This window comes from Canis aureus, chromosome 26, assembly GCF_053574225.1.
Source record: "Canis aureus isolate CA01 chromosome 26, VMU_Caureus_v.1.0, whole genome shotgun sequence".
Lineage (NCBI taxonomy): Eukaryota > Metazoa > Chordata > Mammalia > Carnivora > Canidae > Canis > Canis aureus.
This window is the reverse complement of record NC_135636.1, coordinates 36,432,909-36,448,814: the sequence shown is the minus strand read 5'-3', so window position 1 is coordinate 36,448,814 and position 15,906 is coordinate 36,432,909. Positions and strand designations below refer to the sequence as shown.

The 15,906-nt window shown below is 41.7% G+C and overlaps 1 protein-coding gene across 13 annotated transcripts in view; it reads left to right on the top strand.

The window, feature by feature from the left end:
- The window catches only part of PTPRT (protein tyrosine phosphatase receptor type T), a 1,037,422-nt gene that overhangs the window by 83,004 nt on the left and 938,512 nt on the right, over positions 1-15,906 (top strand). The window lies entirely within an intron of this gene.

Sequence of the window (15,906 nt, the reverse complement as noted above, 5' to 3'; positions counted from 1 at the left end):
GAAATAAACTACCTCCTCACATGCTCCTGTCTTATGCTTTGTGTTTTGGGCAAGCGCAGCTCAGATGCCTCTGAAATTAGTATTGTCCCCTGGAGGGGTCCCTGGGTGGCTCAGCGGTTTAGTGCCTGCTTTCTGCCCAGGGCGTGATCCTGGAGTCCCGGGATCAAGTCCCACATTGGGCTTCCTGCATGGAGTCTGCTTCTCCTCTGCCTGTGTCTCTCATGAATAAATAAATAAAATCTTAAAAAAAAAAAAAAAAAGAATTGTCCCCTGGACCACCTAGGCCAGAGGAATTTGCTTTTTTTTTCTTTAACCATTCTAGCAGGGATAGAATCACAGTGTGTCACATTTCGACTTGTTGGAACCTGACTTTCTTGTGCAGCTTTTTGCTTTCTAAATCATCTTTCACTTCTCTTGTTGCTAGAGGAAGCAGATGCCTCCTTCACCGCATCCCTCCTGCCTCTCGACTCTTCTGTCACATTTTTCTGTGATGGGCTCTCGGCCTCTTGTACAGTCGGCCTGCCTTGCCTCATGGGCCTGCTGCTCTGATGTCTTCCTGGGGTGTCTGCTTCTGGTTCTCCAGGAACACTTCTCTCTACAGAGTTCCTGGGGTCTTGTTTATTCCTTTGCATTTTGTTTGACTACATTCCTGTTTAACTTTTTGTAAGTGGATAGGTATATGGATCACTTCTTGTTTTTGAGGATTTGGGAAAAAAAATTGAGAGTCAAAATAATTCTGTCCTTGACATTTCAACACATATCCAGTTGCCTTTAATATTCAGTAGAATTAGTAATTAGTAATTCAGCTAGTTAGCTGGATACTAAACATCCTAATTCTTTTATGGGTAATCTGTTTTGTTTTGCCCACATGATGCCTCTAACATACCTGGCCCTGAGAGATTTTAGGATGTCGTCTATATGGTATTTTCCATTTATCCTACTTGGTACTTGATGGGCCCTTTGAATCTTATTTCTTAATTCAGTTTTGTGAAATTTACAAATTTCTGTGACAATTTCTTTCTCTTCACTTACGTTTCTAGGAGCTCCTAGTACATGGATATTTACTTTATGAACTGGCCACCCATGTCTCTTTGTTTTTCATTTTTCAGATGAAAAATGTTCTGTATTCTAAGAGATTTCCTTAAATTTTTCCTCCTAATTTTTTTTTTTGGCCTGTTTTAGCAGGCATGTTCTTAATTTCCATAAATTCATTTCTTTTGGTTCTTTGATTGCTTTTTTTTCTTATTTTTTTAGAGGGGGGAGGGGCAAGGGGAGAGGGAAAGAGAGAATCTTAATTAAGCAGGCTCTACCCACAGTGTGGAGCCTGACATGGGGCTTGATCTCACCACCCTGAGATCATGACCTGAGCCAAAATCATGAGTCAGTTGCTTAACTGAGCCACCCAGGTGCCCCCCTTTTTTTCCTTTTTAAAATGGTCATTTCTCTGTGTGTGTATAATCTTTTTCAATATCTTTGAAAATATTAAGGATACTTTGAAAGTTCTTGTCTGTTTCTGGAGTTATCTCTTTTTCTTGGAGTCTGTTCTAGTGGGTCAGCTAGACTTCTCTGTGGTGTTTCCACTCCCTCCCGCCCCCCATGTTTGATGATTTTAGTTTATTCATTCTAGGAATGCAAGACTAAGCTGATAGCTACAGATAGCTGGAGTGGCTTTGTCTGTCCACCACCAAGAACATGGGCAGTTGAGCTGATTGGCAGGCTTCCCTTGGACACTTACCAGACAAAAGCAGACAAGCTATGCCACTCCCCTGCCCTCTCCTCCCCTCATGCTTAGGCAAAAAGGAACGTATTCTGGGATGATGTTCCTCACTTGGGACACTTTAGCGGCCCCTTGGGAGGTTAAATATCTTTAAAAATGATATCTCCTGTTGTAGCCTGGGAAAACTCACTTGTTGCTCCTGGGGAAAGAGGTGAGGGATGATGGCTGAGGTGATGGCAGCGGGATGGGGAGAGCCAACACAGGTAACCTTACAGACAGTTTTCTCTCATTCCTACCCTTCTGCACATTCCTAGTGTCCGTATCTGCTCTCACTGGGGCTCCCATGATAGGGGGCAGCCTCTTCCTCCTGATTATTCTGGCTCCTTCTCTTCTCCATGTGTCCCGGTTCTGCTACCAGCACTACTGCACCTGTTCTCTGGCTGTTACAAGTTCATCAGGGGTTCTCAGTACTTCTGTAACATTGTCCAGAAAATAAGTTTATACTTATTTTCTGAAATATTGTGGGCTTTGTGGAGGGGGAGGAGGTGAACACTTAGGTTCAGCATTCCTTCATAAACTATTCATCGAATGATTTAAAACCCTGCTGATTTATGCTAGCAATACCTGGTTGTTGGATATTTCATTTTTTTCTGATTTTCTCCTTTGAAACCATGAAGATCGTCTTTATGAAACTTCTAACCACTCATTATTACTTCTTTGGGACTGATGGTCAGAAAGGGAGTAAGGTTAAATGTTGTCAAGAGAAAAGTTGACATCCTCACTGTACCACTTACCTGCTAGTGGTTTTGAGCAAGTTGCTCAGCATCTCTGAGCTTTCTTTTCCCCCTCTATTAGTTAGAGATAAGAATATTCTACCTCCTAGGATTGGTTGAATGGATTAAAGTTGATAATGAAACTAATGCATATTTCATAGTATATGGTTTCAATTAATATCTGCTATTATTATTATGCATTATTTAATTCTGGCAGCAGGGAGGGATTATTAATTCTATGGATGAGAAAAACCAGATTTAGAGAATTTGTCACTTTCCCAAGCTACTGGTCTCTTCTTGCATATGAACAAGAGATATGGTAATTGTAGAATATAGACTGCTTTAGAATAAGGTGTTCTTTCCCAGGGAATGGGAGTTCCAGAACCAAGTTGTTATTCAGAGGTGAAAATTTTGTCAGGAGAGCTGTTTGAAGGCCCCCCAGACTTACTGGTAGGAGGCTATGCACCCGGCCCCTGGGGATTGGCATAGCAGCATTTGCCTGAATGGGTTGGTTGGCATCAATTCCTAGTTTGAACACCTAGGTCATTAGGCTTTGTCTGGATAACTTTGCTAGGGAGTCGGGGGCGGGGGGGTGGTAAGGCTAGGATTAAAGGGCCAAGAGGGGAGATTTGAACTCAGCACCATCTCTGCTCAGGTTCTGTATTTTCTGGCTGGTCGCATAGGATGTGAATCACACCTCCTGATGAGCTTGGTTGTAGTTTCTGGGTGGGTGGGGGTATGTGTGTTGTGGGGGGGGGGCTCAGTAAATATTTGTAGCATATGCAGGTGTAGGAGTGTGTGCACAATGATAGAAAGGAGGACTCTAGAATGAGATGTTCTGGTGGTAGGTGGTGAGGGGAAGTGCTGGCTGTCTTTGCAGGGAGCCTCACCCCTCTTCCTGGTAACCTAAGAAGGGGACAGAAGGATCAATCTGACCAGGCTCCTCCTGTTTCTGCCTCACTTATCAGATTACTCACTGCCTTTCAAGAGTTACCTTCTGCTCCTGATCACACATTCAATAAAGTACTGCCTTTGCCCAGAGCTCTTTTGGAAGTTCCACTTTTGGAAATGTTTCAGAGCCAGTTTTAAACATAAACACACAAAACAAAGTAAAAAAAAAAAAAAAAAAACAAAACAAAAAAATTAAACTTATTTTTTATTTTTTAATTTTTTTTATTCCTTAAGAAATGTGCCCAGTAGGATTGTTTTATTTTGGAAGTAAAATAGCATTATTCAAGTTGACCAATTGGTCATGTTGCTGTTCAGGTGAGTTTAACCAATGAGTTTTGTGTTCCTGCTGTGCTGGAGTCACTGAGTTCTGTAGGACAGAGTTTGTGTCCTTGAATAAAAGCTCATGGCTTAGAGCTCTGCTCTTTGAAAATATTGCTCTGCTCTCTAAATACGAAGATTTGTCCCACTTCTAATATTCAAAGAAGGTATGAGGTTATACAGACGGCCCCTGAAAATGAGCTTCACCCCTTAAGAACTTGGTGTGAAGCTGTCAGGGCCCCTGTGGGTGTTCCAGTTCTACTTTAGCTAAAAACCAAAATCAACACACCAACACAGAGAACACTGAAAAGATGATACTAAGTGAAAGAAGCCAGACTCAAAAGCTAAGTACAGTACTCCACTTACATGACATTCCTGGAAAAGGCAAAACAATAGGAACAGAAACTAGATTTTTGGGTTGCCAGGGACTAGTGGAAGGGTGCGGGGCTTACCATAAAGGGAATGAAAGAATTTTGAGGGGATCATGAAAATATTCTCTATCTTGATTGTGGTGGTGATGACACGGATTATGTAAAGTTGTCAAAATTTACAGAACGGTGGACCGGTAAAGGGTGAATCTTGTCATATGCAATAAACGTGGAATAAATGAAAGTAAAATCAGTGACATTCTTTAATAGGCACATCTCCTATACCCAGTTCTGGTGTATACCTACATTTACTATTAGAAGAACAATTCTTTTTAGCTTGGAACCAGGAGGATTAGTAATCTCTAAGCCTGCTGGGTTTTATTGAATAACTTTGTATGGATGTGACAACCTAAAGTCGTGGTCCTTATTCACAAATTTAAACTGTTTCCAGGCATTCTGAATCCTCAAAGGAAGATTATGCTCAGAATAGTTTTAAGGTTGAATGTACTTTATTATTTTTTTGGTCTTTTGAAAATTAGTAATTCACGCTTGGTGGCTTGGCTGACTCCCTATTACTGAGTGCAAATTATTCATCAGGCCAAAAACCGCAATCCCCTCTAGTTGAAGGTTTTGCTTTGGCTCTTGATGTTAAAGTCCTTTGTGAAATTCTTCAGCGAAGTATGGTCTTTAGCATAAGATGGTGGCATATGATGTTAGGCCATTCTTTTGTCACCTGTTATATTCTTAAAAGGTTGTGAAGCTTATAAGTGCCCTGTCACGATGTGGAATAAATAACAACACTGGTGGTACTTTTGGGCTTTCCTCATTTTGGACAAGTTGAATTAGAGCGCCCCTGCCTGGCTGCATTTGGACTTGCAGTCGCCTAAGGCATTCATTTATAGCAGGGTAGACTTGGCATGCGTGTCTGCAGGGAGACAAGGTGATAGGGAATGAAGAACAACGAAGCAGTTGAGAAGGAAAATGGATGCAGGGAAGGGGGAGATCTCTTCCTCCAGTTTGGCCTCCTAAATGCTTGTCTTGGACCGTCGTGTAATTCCTGGACCTCTGACTTTCATACTCAACTGACACCCCAAACTCGTTGGTGACTTTTCCTGGAAATACTTTTCATCTCGCAGCTAGAAAAAGATTCCTTTTGCAAACTCCCATAGACTCCTTGTGTGTTTGGTCTTAGGATCTCTAGTGCCCTGTATTTTGCAAAGTAAGTGGTTTATTCTTAGATTGTAAACTCAAGGGGATAGAGGAAGGGGCCTTACACATAGTTGGTGCTTAGTTAAATACTTCATGGATAAAATAACTTCAGTTAAGATTTCCAGTTGATGTGCTGAGAAGCAGCATTTACATACATATGTACGATGCTACCTTTGTGATCGCTAGCCGGTAGAACTACTTGAAGAACATGTGTCTTGTAGAGTTTGGTGTACAGGCCAAATGTGGGGTGGGGAGAGCCTGGACAATCATGGGATGCTTGTAATGGAATAAGGTGTCCCTAAGTAGCCGAGTGTCCTGATGTTGGCACAGGGAACATTGTGGGAGGGATGGCACTGGCAGCTGTGCACCCAGGCCTTTTAGCTGACTGGAGAGAGGGCCTTGGAAGCTCTACAGCTCTCTGGAGCTTAATAAAACTAACAGCTATGCTGTGAGTTAATCTGGAGGCTGGAAGGAAACTTTGAATATCTTATTGCCACTGTTGGGGAAAGTTAAAGTAGAAGAAATAAGGTTATATTAGCTATAAAATACCTATTAAAGTTAATTTTTTTATTATAAAAGTAACTACATGTTCCTTATCAAGAAGAAAGCTACAGGAATATGGAAAGAAGAAACACCCCTAACCCTGTCATCTGGAGGCAATCATGTTTGCTATTTTGGTCTATTTCCTTTTTGTTTTTGCTCTCCCCCCACCCAACTTCATTGGGAGATCACAGGACCTAGACCTAATTTTCATATGCTCTTCTAAGTGCCTTTTTTTAAACTATAAAAATAATGTACCTGTAGAATGAGTGTAATAAAGACAAAATAACAAGTGTTGGCAGGGATATGGAGAAACCAGAGCCCTCCTTCATGGCTGGTAGTATGTCCAATGGTACAGCTACTTTGGAAGAAGTAGTTTGTTTCCTATAGAAATTTCAACATAGATTTATCCTATGACCCACCAATTCCACTCCTATCCAAGAGTACCTATCCAAGAGAAAGGAGACCTGTGTCCACAGAAAGACTCAGAAGAAAATGTTCACAGGAACATTATTCAGAATAGTCAAAAAGTAGAAACCATTCAAATGTTCAGGAACTAGGATATGGATAAACAGAATGTGGCATGTCCTTATCATATGGGATCTTCAGCAGTAAAAGGAAATACTGCTCTGCGTGACAAGAAGGATGAACCTCAAGGACCTTATGCTATGTGAAAGAAACTAGGCAGAAAAGACCAAGTCTCAGACGGTTACATTTATGTGAAATGTTCAGACAACAACAAATTAGTGGATACTGACAGTAAATCAGTGACGGGCTGGAAATGTGAGAATCACGGTTGATGGCAAAGAGGCTAAAGAAGGGGTCTTTTGGGGTGATGGAAATGTTTAAAGTGGAGCGGTAGAGTGGGGTGATGGTTGCTCAACTGTAAACATGATCTTAATCAGTGCATCGCACTTAAATTTGGAGAATTTTATGGTATGTAAATTATACCTTAGATAAAACCTGTCAAGACAAGAATAGTCATAGAAGCACTATTCTGAGTCACCCGACCAAAAAAAATTAATAAGTGAACAGAAGAATTCTGGTTCTAATCAGTATGGTAAACAAAGTATGGTCTGCTGGTCTCTTCCTTTGAACAGGGTTTTGGATATGCCAGGAACAACAGTGGCAGGGGACCCATAACCAATCTGGAACTAGATTTCCAGGCAATGCCAACATAGATTAAGTATGCATGAGTATGTATGAAAGATCAGAGGTAAGGGCAGGTAGTACATATGTCTTCACTGTGGGGGGGACGTGGTCATGCATAGATATTGAGAGGAAAAAATAAGTATAAATGTTGGTCTTTGTAAGGGACAACCAAGAAGATTTCCAACTAGGAAAAACTAAAGAAAATTGGATTGATTTAGTAAGAGATAGGAAAGTAGAAAGAAAAAGTGCAGTAAATCGAAAACACAAAAAGGGATGAAGAAATCAATCCTACAGTATCATTGATTACAGTATTAATAGGTTAATCTCCCTGATTAAGACATGGGGACTCTTAGACTGAGTTATAAAAAAGATCCAGTAATCTGTGGGTTGAAGAGAATCACGTAAACAAAAACATAGAGCAAGGTTGAGAATAAAGAGCCAAAAATGGCATTCCAGGAAAACAACCAAAATAGCACTAGGCTCGAGGTTTCAGTATTGCAGGAAGTAGAATTTAAGGTGAACAACACGAAAAAAGATGAAAAATGATGATTTATTCTGGAAGTGCCACAGTATTCCAAGAAAATGTAATAATCATGACCCAAATATAACCAAGAGTATAGCCTTAAGCTATATAAAGAAATAATTGTCAGATTTATAGTAATACATAGATAAGTCTACCATTGTAGGTAGAGATTTAAATGTACTCTTCTTGGAAACAGACAAAAATAAGAGTATAAAAGATTTGGATAACATGACTAATCAGCTTGTACCCAGAAAATACGAGATGCCTATTTTGGGGCATACATGGAATTTTCACAAAAGTGGATCACATCATAGACCAGAAAGTCAGTCTCCAGGTTCTAAGAAGGGACGTCATTACTGACCACTTTCTCTGACCCAGTGATATCAGAAGGATTGAAATAATAAGATAGAGTAGAAATCAATAAGAGGGCTGGAGAAAGCAACAATGATCACAAAACCAAATATTTTTTGAAAGAATTAGAAAAATAGACAAGTCTCTGGTGAGACTCCTCAAGGATAAAAAGGTGTGCATAAAATACAGGTATAGAAGCAACTTAGCTGTGATAAGTGAATTGGGCGGACAACTGTTCACAAATGCAAAATCCCATACGAAATGAATAGATGGTTGGAAAAAAGGAGATTTCAGAGTTGGCCAGCTAGCTGACTAACGGAAAACCTGACTAGAACGCTGGCTGCTGAAGAAATTGGAACAGTGGGGAAAACTTCTCCTTCCCCAAATAATAACTACCCAATTTAATATGAATGGATAATCCCTGCACTGTATATGTTGTTCCAGAGAGATAACAAGGGGAAAGCTGCTGTTGTTTTCTGAAGGTACCAATATCAAAACTGAAGAAGGTACCAGAGAAGGGAACTTACAAGTCTGTTTCAGATAAAATATGAAATACAATGTTAACATGCTAAATCTGACATCCTATTAAAAATAGTATGGGGTTGGATTTATTCCTGCAGTACAAGATAGTACAGTAGGGTAACAGTACTCTAATCTTCTTATACAACAGGGGTTTATTTCTTATTCACAAAGTGGCACAGTGGTTGGCAGGTGGCCCATGTGATTCACGGACCCAGGCTCCCTCCATCTTGTGGTTCAGCCACTTACTAAGGCCCTGGAATCCCAAGAGAGCATGTGGAGACTGTCTGCCTGCTTTATGACGGTGTTGGGCCTGCAAGTGATAGAGCATTTCTGTTGATGAGAGCTAGTTGCACGGCCATAGCTGCATGCTGCTAAGTGTAGTTCTGAGTGGGGCAGCCACCTTCCAGTGACAGCGCTGTCCTATGGAAGGAACAGCACTCGTTTTTTTGATGGAAGCTGATGTCTGTGTTGGTTCACAGCCCTTCTGAGAGCTTCCTGGGTATAATGGGAAATTGGACCCTGTACTCCTAAAGGGCAGGGAAAGACCAAAGAAACATGCAGGTCACTCCAGGTTGGTAGGTGGCAGTTTTAATAATAGCCAAAGGAACTCAGTGTGAGGCTTGTGTTGGGCAGCAACAAGACTAATGGATCCCTACACCTGCCTGCCAAATGGTAAGAGTTCAAGAAGAGGCTCTAATTGGGCCCAGTCATATACAGTGTGCAGGTGTTCTCAGCACCACATCACCATCTCAAGGGTGTGTCCTTGGAGCAGTCTCTGGAAACAGGAAAGGCAAGTGGAACCCGCATTCTAACCACAGGAGGGAGGGGGTAGGCAGACTGGGTGCCCAGATCCAGTTCACAGGTCAATTGGTGGTCATGTCTTCTTTATGAAATTCCCTAGTAGTCAGCTCTAGATTCTAACTTTTGGTTTAAGTTCAATTTACTTAACATATAGTGTATGATTAGTTTCAGGGGTAGAATTTAGTGATTCATCAGTTGCATGTAACACCCATTGTTCGTTATATCAAGTGCCCTCCTTAATGTCCATCATCCAGTTACCCCTTTGTCCCGCCCACTTCCCCTCCAGCAACTTTCAATTCATCTCCTGTAGTTGACTCTTGTGGTTTGCTTCCATTTTTATTTTTCCTTCCTTTCTCCTCTGTTCGTTTGTTGTGTTTCTTAAATTCCACTAAGTGAAATCATCTGATATTTGTCTTTCTCTGACTTATGTTGCTTAGTATATCTTTTAGCTCTATCTGCATCCTTGCAAATGGCAAGATTTCTTTTTGATGCGAGAGTAATATTCAGTTATATACACCACATGTATATGTACACCACATTTTTATCCATCTGTCTGTGGACATCTGGGCTCTTTCCATAGTTTGGCTACTGTTTGACATTGCTGTCATAGACGTTGGGGTGCAGGTGCCCCTTTGGGTCACTATGTTTGTATCCTTTGAGTAAATACCTAGTAGTGCAATTGCTGGGTTGTAGGGTAGCTCTATTTTTGAGGAACCTCCATACTGTTTTCCGGAATGGCTACACCAGCTTGCATTCCCACCAACAGTGTAAGAAGGTTACCCCTTCTCACAACCTTGCCAGCATCTGTTTCCTGAGTTGTTCCTTTTAGTTATTCTGACAGGGATGAGGTGGTATCTCATTGTGATTTTGATTTGTATTTCCCTGATGCTGAGTGATATTGAGCATTTTTTTATGCGTCTGTTAGCTATTTGTACTCTTTGGAGAAATGACTGTTCATGTCTCCTGCCCATTTCTTGACTGGGTTTTTTGTTTTTTGGGGGGTTGAGTTTAAGTTCTTTATAGGTTTTGGATACTAGCCCTTTATCCAATAGGTTATTTCCCAGTAGTCCACTACAGATTTAACCTCAAAACCTGTAAGTAGAAATCATTAACAAATTAAAGGAAAATAAATTGTATGATGATCTCAAAGCTGTTTATGACAAAAGCCCAGAGACAAACAGGAATACATGGCATACCAATCAACTTTTGCTGAGTAACACTACAATGACAACCTCTAAATGTCAGTGGTTTATGACAGTAAAGGTTGATTTCCTGTTCATGTTACATGTAGGCTGTAAGTTGGCTGTGTTTCTGCCTCTGTAGTCTTCATTCAGAATGCAGGCTGGAGGAACAGTCACTATCTGGGATGTGTGGTGATCCAGTAGCAAAGGGGGAGGAGCTGTAGAAGCACTAGGTGGTTGCAAATGTCACCTTGGATGTGGCATTTGTCATCTCCTCTCATAATCCATTGGCCAAAGAAAGTCTTATGGTCAAGCCTGATGTCATATGATGGGATCTATAATTTGCCCAAAAGAGAAGCCCTGTGGGGATCCCTGGGTGGCGTAGCGGTTTAGCACCTGCCTTTGGCCCAGGGCATGATCCTGGAGACCCGGGATCGAATCCCACGTCGGGCTCCTGGTGCATGGAGCCTGCTTCTCCCTCTGCCTGTGTCTCTGCCTCTCACTCTCTCTCTGTGACTATCATAAATAATAAAAAAAAAAAAAAGAAAAAAAAAAAAGAAGAAGAAGCCCTGTGGTGGGGCACCTGGATGGCTCAGTGTTTGAGCATCTGCCTTCGGCTCAGGTCGTGATCCTGGGATCAGAGTCCTACACCAGGCCTCCCACAGGGAGCCTACTTCTCCCTCTATGTCTCTGTGTCTCTTTCATGAATAAATAAATAAAATCTTGAAAAAAGATAAAAAGAGGCCCAGTGATGTTGGGCCTGGTAGGTAGGGGCAGCAGATAATTAAGTACAATAATGCAGTCTTTATAGAAAAGAATACCCTTTATCTGATCAGGGCTTTCCTCCAAAAGCCTGTTGCAAACATTGTTTAATAGATGAATTTTAGGAGTATTCTTTTTCGACATTAGAAGTAAGGATATTCATGTATTGCTGTTACATACTAAAGAAGGTTTGGGGTGACACAGTAAAACAAGTAAAAAGAAAGTCCTGAGGATTGGAAAAGACAAATTGTCATTTTTTGCATGTAATACCATTTACTTGAGAAGTTAATTACCAGACCAACCACTAGGAGTAATGAGTTCAGCAAGTTTGTCAGATAATATAAACATCCAAATATGAAGTTTTCCTCTGTACTGTAATAATAAAGAATATAATAGAAGATACCACTCACAATAGCAACAACTACATAATTGTGCCTAGCAATCCATCTGTTCAAAGAGTGCCTAGATTTACCTGGAGAATCTCTAAAGGCATGAAACAAGGCCTGAATAAGTGGAGAGGTATATTATAGATTGGAAGGAGCACTCAATGTTGTCAAGATGTCAGTCATTCCATATTAATCTATAAATTTAATGTAGATACAGTAACTGTATCACAACATTTCCAAAGGTGATTGGTCAAACACATCTCACAATTTCCATGGAAGGAAAAACACTCATTAGTATCAATTTATAGGAAAAGACTGGAATATGTGGGGATTTGTCCTCCTATCTGTATTGTGAGTGTCGCATCTGAGAATTGGTTGCTTGGACATGCTAGTGAATAGCACAGTTCATGGATTCCCAAGTCTGCTTCATTTATTAGAAACCTCTCCTATAGTGAATAAAACTCTACTCTGCATTAATTAAATGTTTACTTTGTGCCAGCCACTGGGGAGATAGGAATAAGGTTTGGACACTGATTTCCGGGGGTTTACAGTTTAAGAGGTGAGGCAGGACACACAAGCTGCTTAGCAGGATTGGTTCTAGGACTCCCTACAAGGGGGAGGGTGAGAGGGGGAGGGGAGAAAAGGAAGCTGTAAGAAACCAGAGATGGTGTTGTGCTTAAGACGGGGCTCTTAATTTCTAGGGGAGGTCTGAGCAAAGCCTACAAAAATGGCACAAAGTGAAAAATGGGCCCAGAACAGAACCGCACAGCACTCTGCAATGATGGAAATATGATGTGGGGGAAGCAAAGTGGCATGTGTATTTATGTGTGTCTGGTGTGAGCAGCAGGATGGCGGGAGAGCCGCCAGCGAGAAGAGCAGCTTTCCTTCGATCATTTGGAAGCATAGTTTATTTCCCGATTGTTGGCTCTGCCTTTTCTCTGCCACTCAAACTTTATTGGGAAATGGATTCTCTTGCCAAAAGCGTGTGATTAATACTGCAACTGGTTGTGGGCTTAACAACAGATTGATGGTTATATTTTTAAAGGGGCAGCCTGCTTACGGTTTATGTCGCCATGGTATGTCATGTTTATCATCCCTAAGTGAAAGAGGCCTGTTTAAGTTAGATTTTCAGTTCTTTTCACATGGTGTTTGTTGTTCACCTGCCACCTTGTATTTCTTATTTGCTTTTTAGAGAGTGAATGTGCATGAAGCACGAGCTGTTGTACCAAATTTTGTGCGTGTAGCAGTGTCTGCAAATAATGTTAATGGTTTTCTGGGTGCTAGAAATGAGATGGGACTATTATGGACAAGGACTGCCCGCATGCCCTAGCTGGGCCTTGGTCCAATTCCTCATCCTCACAGGTCCCCAGGCTCATTTGCTCAGGGCCTCCAGAGAGGTCAGTTTCAGGGAGGCTGGCTCACTGATCATCTCCACAAGACACTGGCGCTAAAACCAGGTGCTGCTCTTATTAATTCATAAAAATAGATAAAGCTAAAGTTTTCATCCATTCATTAATTTTTTTGGGAAAGAATTATTGGGCACCTACTATAAGGTTTGTGCAAGCTAGAAAGGTGTCATAGCCATATAATTGTAATCGAGGGTAGGGGTTGAGCAGTGCAGGAAGAGAGAACAGGGAGGATCAAAGCTCCGAGGTCTTCTGCCTCATATGCATTCTCCGTTGTGTAGGTTTCTTAGCATGGGAGAATGGTGCCTGGTGAGCATGACCCATCCAGAGAATTAGTGGGACATGGAATCCTCCAGTGTACTTTGCCCTGGGCATGTACTTGGGAATGATTGGGAGAGGCCATTGGAGTAGGGCATTTTAGGTGGCATTTGTGGGTTGAGCCTGGCCTCCTCTACTTGAGTTGGTACTCAGACTTTGTGATATCTTCTGGACCCTCTCTTAGCTTCAGCAAGGGGCTTCCTCTTGCGTATTTAAGAGGAAAGTATCCTAAGCAGTGTATGGTGGATGTTTGCAATGACCTTTTGATCTACACGACGAGGTCCAGGTGACCTAGACCATCAGTGTTGATACCATAGAGGAGGCAGTGTGGCATGGTGAGGAAGGACATGGGCTCTGTTGTCTCTTCTTGGGTTGAGCTTTGGCCTGTGTCACCTAATGAGCTGTGCATCTGCTTTCCTGATTGACAAATGGGGTAAAGAATAATACCTGCCTTCTTGAGAAGATTGAGATACTGCATATAAAGCATTTGGTGCCACTTTCCAGAGTAGGCATGTCATACTGTTGGGTATGATTGCTTTCGTTGTTTCTCCTTTACTAAACATGTTTGATCATCATGTCCCACAGAACCTTACCATTAATTGAGTAGTGATGGAATCAAAAGGTGGGCTGGGGCCAGCTTACGTTGGCCCTCATAGTCATGTTTGGCATTCTGAATCTTAACCTTTGGCGATGGATGTTTTCCAAGGAGGGGCTCTTGTGATCCCATTTGTGGTTTAAAACCACTACTCTGGGAGGACTTGGGAGGATCTGCAGTCCCTTGGGAGGTTGGTTGGAAATCCAGCTGAGGGGTACAGAGGACCTGAGTGAGGGCCATGGCTTAAGAGGAGAGGAAGAGATGGTGTTGAGAAATGCTGAGGAGGTACAGTGATAGAGACTCAAATGATGTTGTGGGAGGTAAGGGAAAAGAGGAGTTAGAGCCATCCCTAGGACCTGTATCTTAGATGACCAGGCTAGGGGACACCATCTTGGAGTGAAGGGAGGACTGTGAGTAGAGGTGGTGGTGATGGGCACCGTGTATTTTGTCTCCTTTCTGTCTCAACTGGCAGGTTGTTCAGCAGTTATGGGACTGGGAACATATTCCTTGGGATCTTTTGGATGGGGGAAACCTGAGAAGACTTTTGAGAATATTTTTTTCTCCTCTCCAATTAAGAACCACACATCTATAGTGAAAGGTCAGCTGAAGACCACACCAAAATAAAAAGCAGACTCATTAGTGTTCTTTTCTGAGAGTATTTTTGTTAATTTGGTTTGTGTTTAAAATCAAGTAAGATGAGATAAAATCCTATTAAATATTAAATATATCACATGGTAGCATTTTTATTTGAATTTCATGTTGTGCATAGTTAAGGAGACTTATGATATCCCAGATGAATCAGAGAATGTAGTGCTAAATAGACTCCAGGACTCTTGGCACTAGACCCTAGGAATCATGAGGAAACTGGGGATGGTAGGGATTTTTCTTTGAAAAACAGGAAGGAAAGATGTGCACAGAAGGAAAGTGCGTTATCTGCCCACCCAGCAGGAGAAAGAAGTTAGTTATACTATGGTTACTGTAGGTTAAAAAAACTCCCAATTATTTTTCCAATTGAAATAGTGAAAATGATTTTTAAATGGAGGGTTTAAGTCACTTGACAGACATGGATGTTTAGGAAATTTGTAGAAGAACAGCAAACTAAGCCTCTGGTCAGAGGTTCTTCAGCTCGATCATACATGGGATTCTGCAGTTCTGGTGAGTGAAAAAAAGGGGTTTCAGCCCTTTGAGACCTGGGGACTCAGTTTCCTGCTTTGAAAGTGAACATAAAACTCTCAGTATTGCTTTATGCAAACAAAGCCTTGCTAAATTCTAACTGTGCGCACACCTGTTCCGATAGCAGTTTGGGTTCTGCACATTTTTCTTCCACATTCAAAGACGTGCTTTCCATGGCAGATGTTATTTGCTACTGGGTCTTTCTTGGGTCCATGTAGACTTAAGCCCACTACCTGGCTGTAGATGAGTCAGGGGAATGGTCCAAGGTGCCTGACCTAACTCGGGGAGGATTTATTATGCTTATACCTCTGACTTGAGGAATCCATGTGAAATCAGAATAATTTCCAGCTGTGCAGCACATTTTACTTGGGATTCTGCATGGCACATCTACACAGGGATCCCAGCTCCATCACAGACACAAAACCTGTGGGACAGAAGCTGACAAATATTTATTAGAACATAGCCTGGCAGCATAACAAACTCAGTAGAAGAAATGTGACTGGCCATCCGGCCTCTGTGAGTGCACCTTGCCTTCTAGCCCTCTGTTGAGCTCCCAACATCTGGCTGTGCATCTTTGCAGGAGAGCCCTTTTTGTGGTACCAGATCAGGAGAGACAGAGTGAGCCACATGTACTAGAAATGGTACCCTCCAAGGATACCTTCTAAAATATGTGTGTTCTCTTAGCTTAGGGATGCTCACACTTTGGTGAGGAATCCCATGAGGGCTCCTACTTCTTAAAACTTTCTTTTAATTAGACAGTGCTCTTATGATGCTGATGCATCTCTGCAGTTTAGTGCTAAAAAGCAGGACAATGGCCTGGAGAAAAAAAAAAAAACCACTATTCATTAAGGGCTGAATGT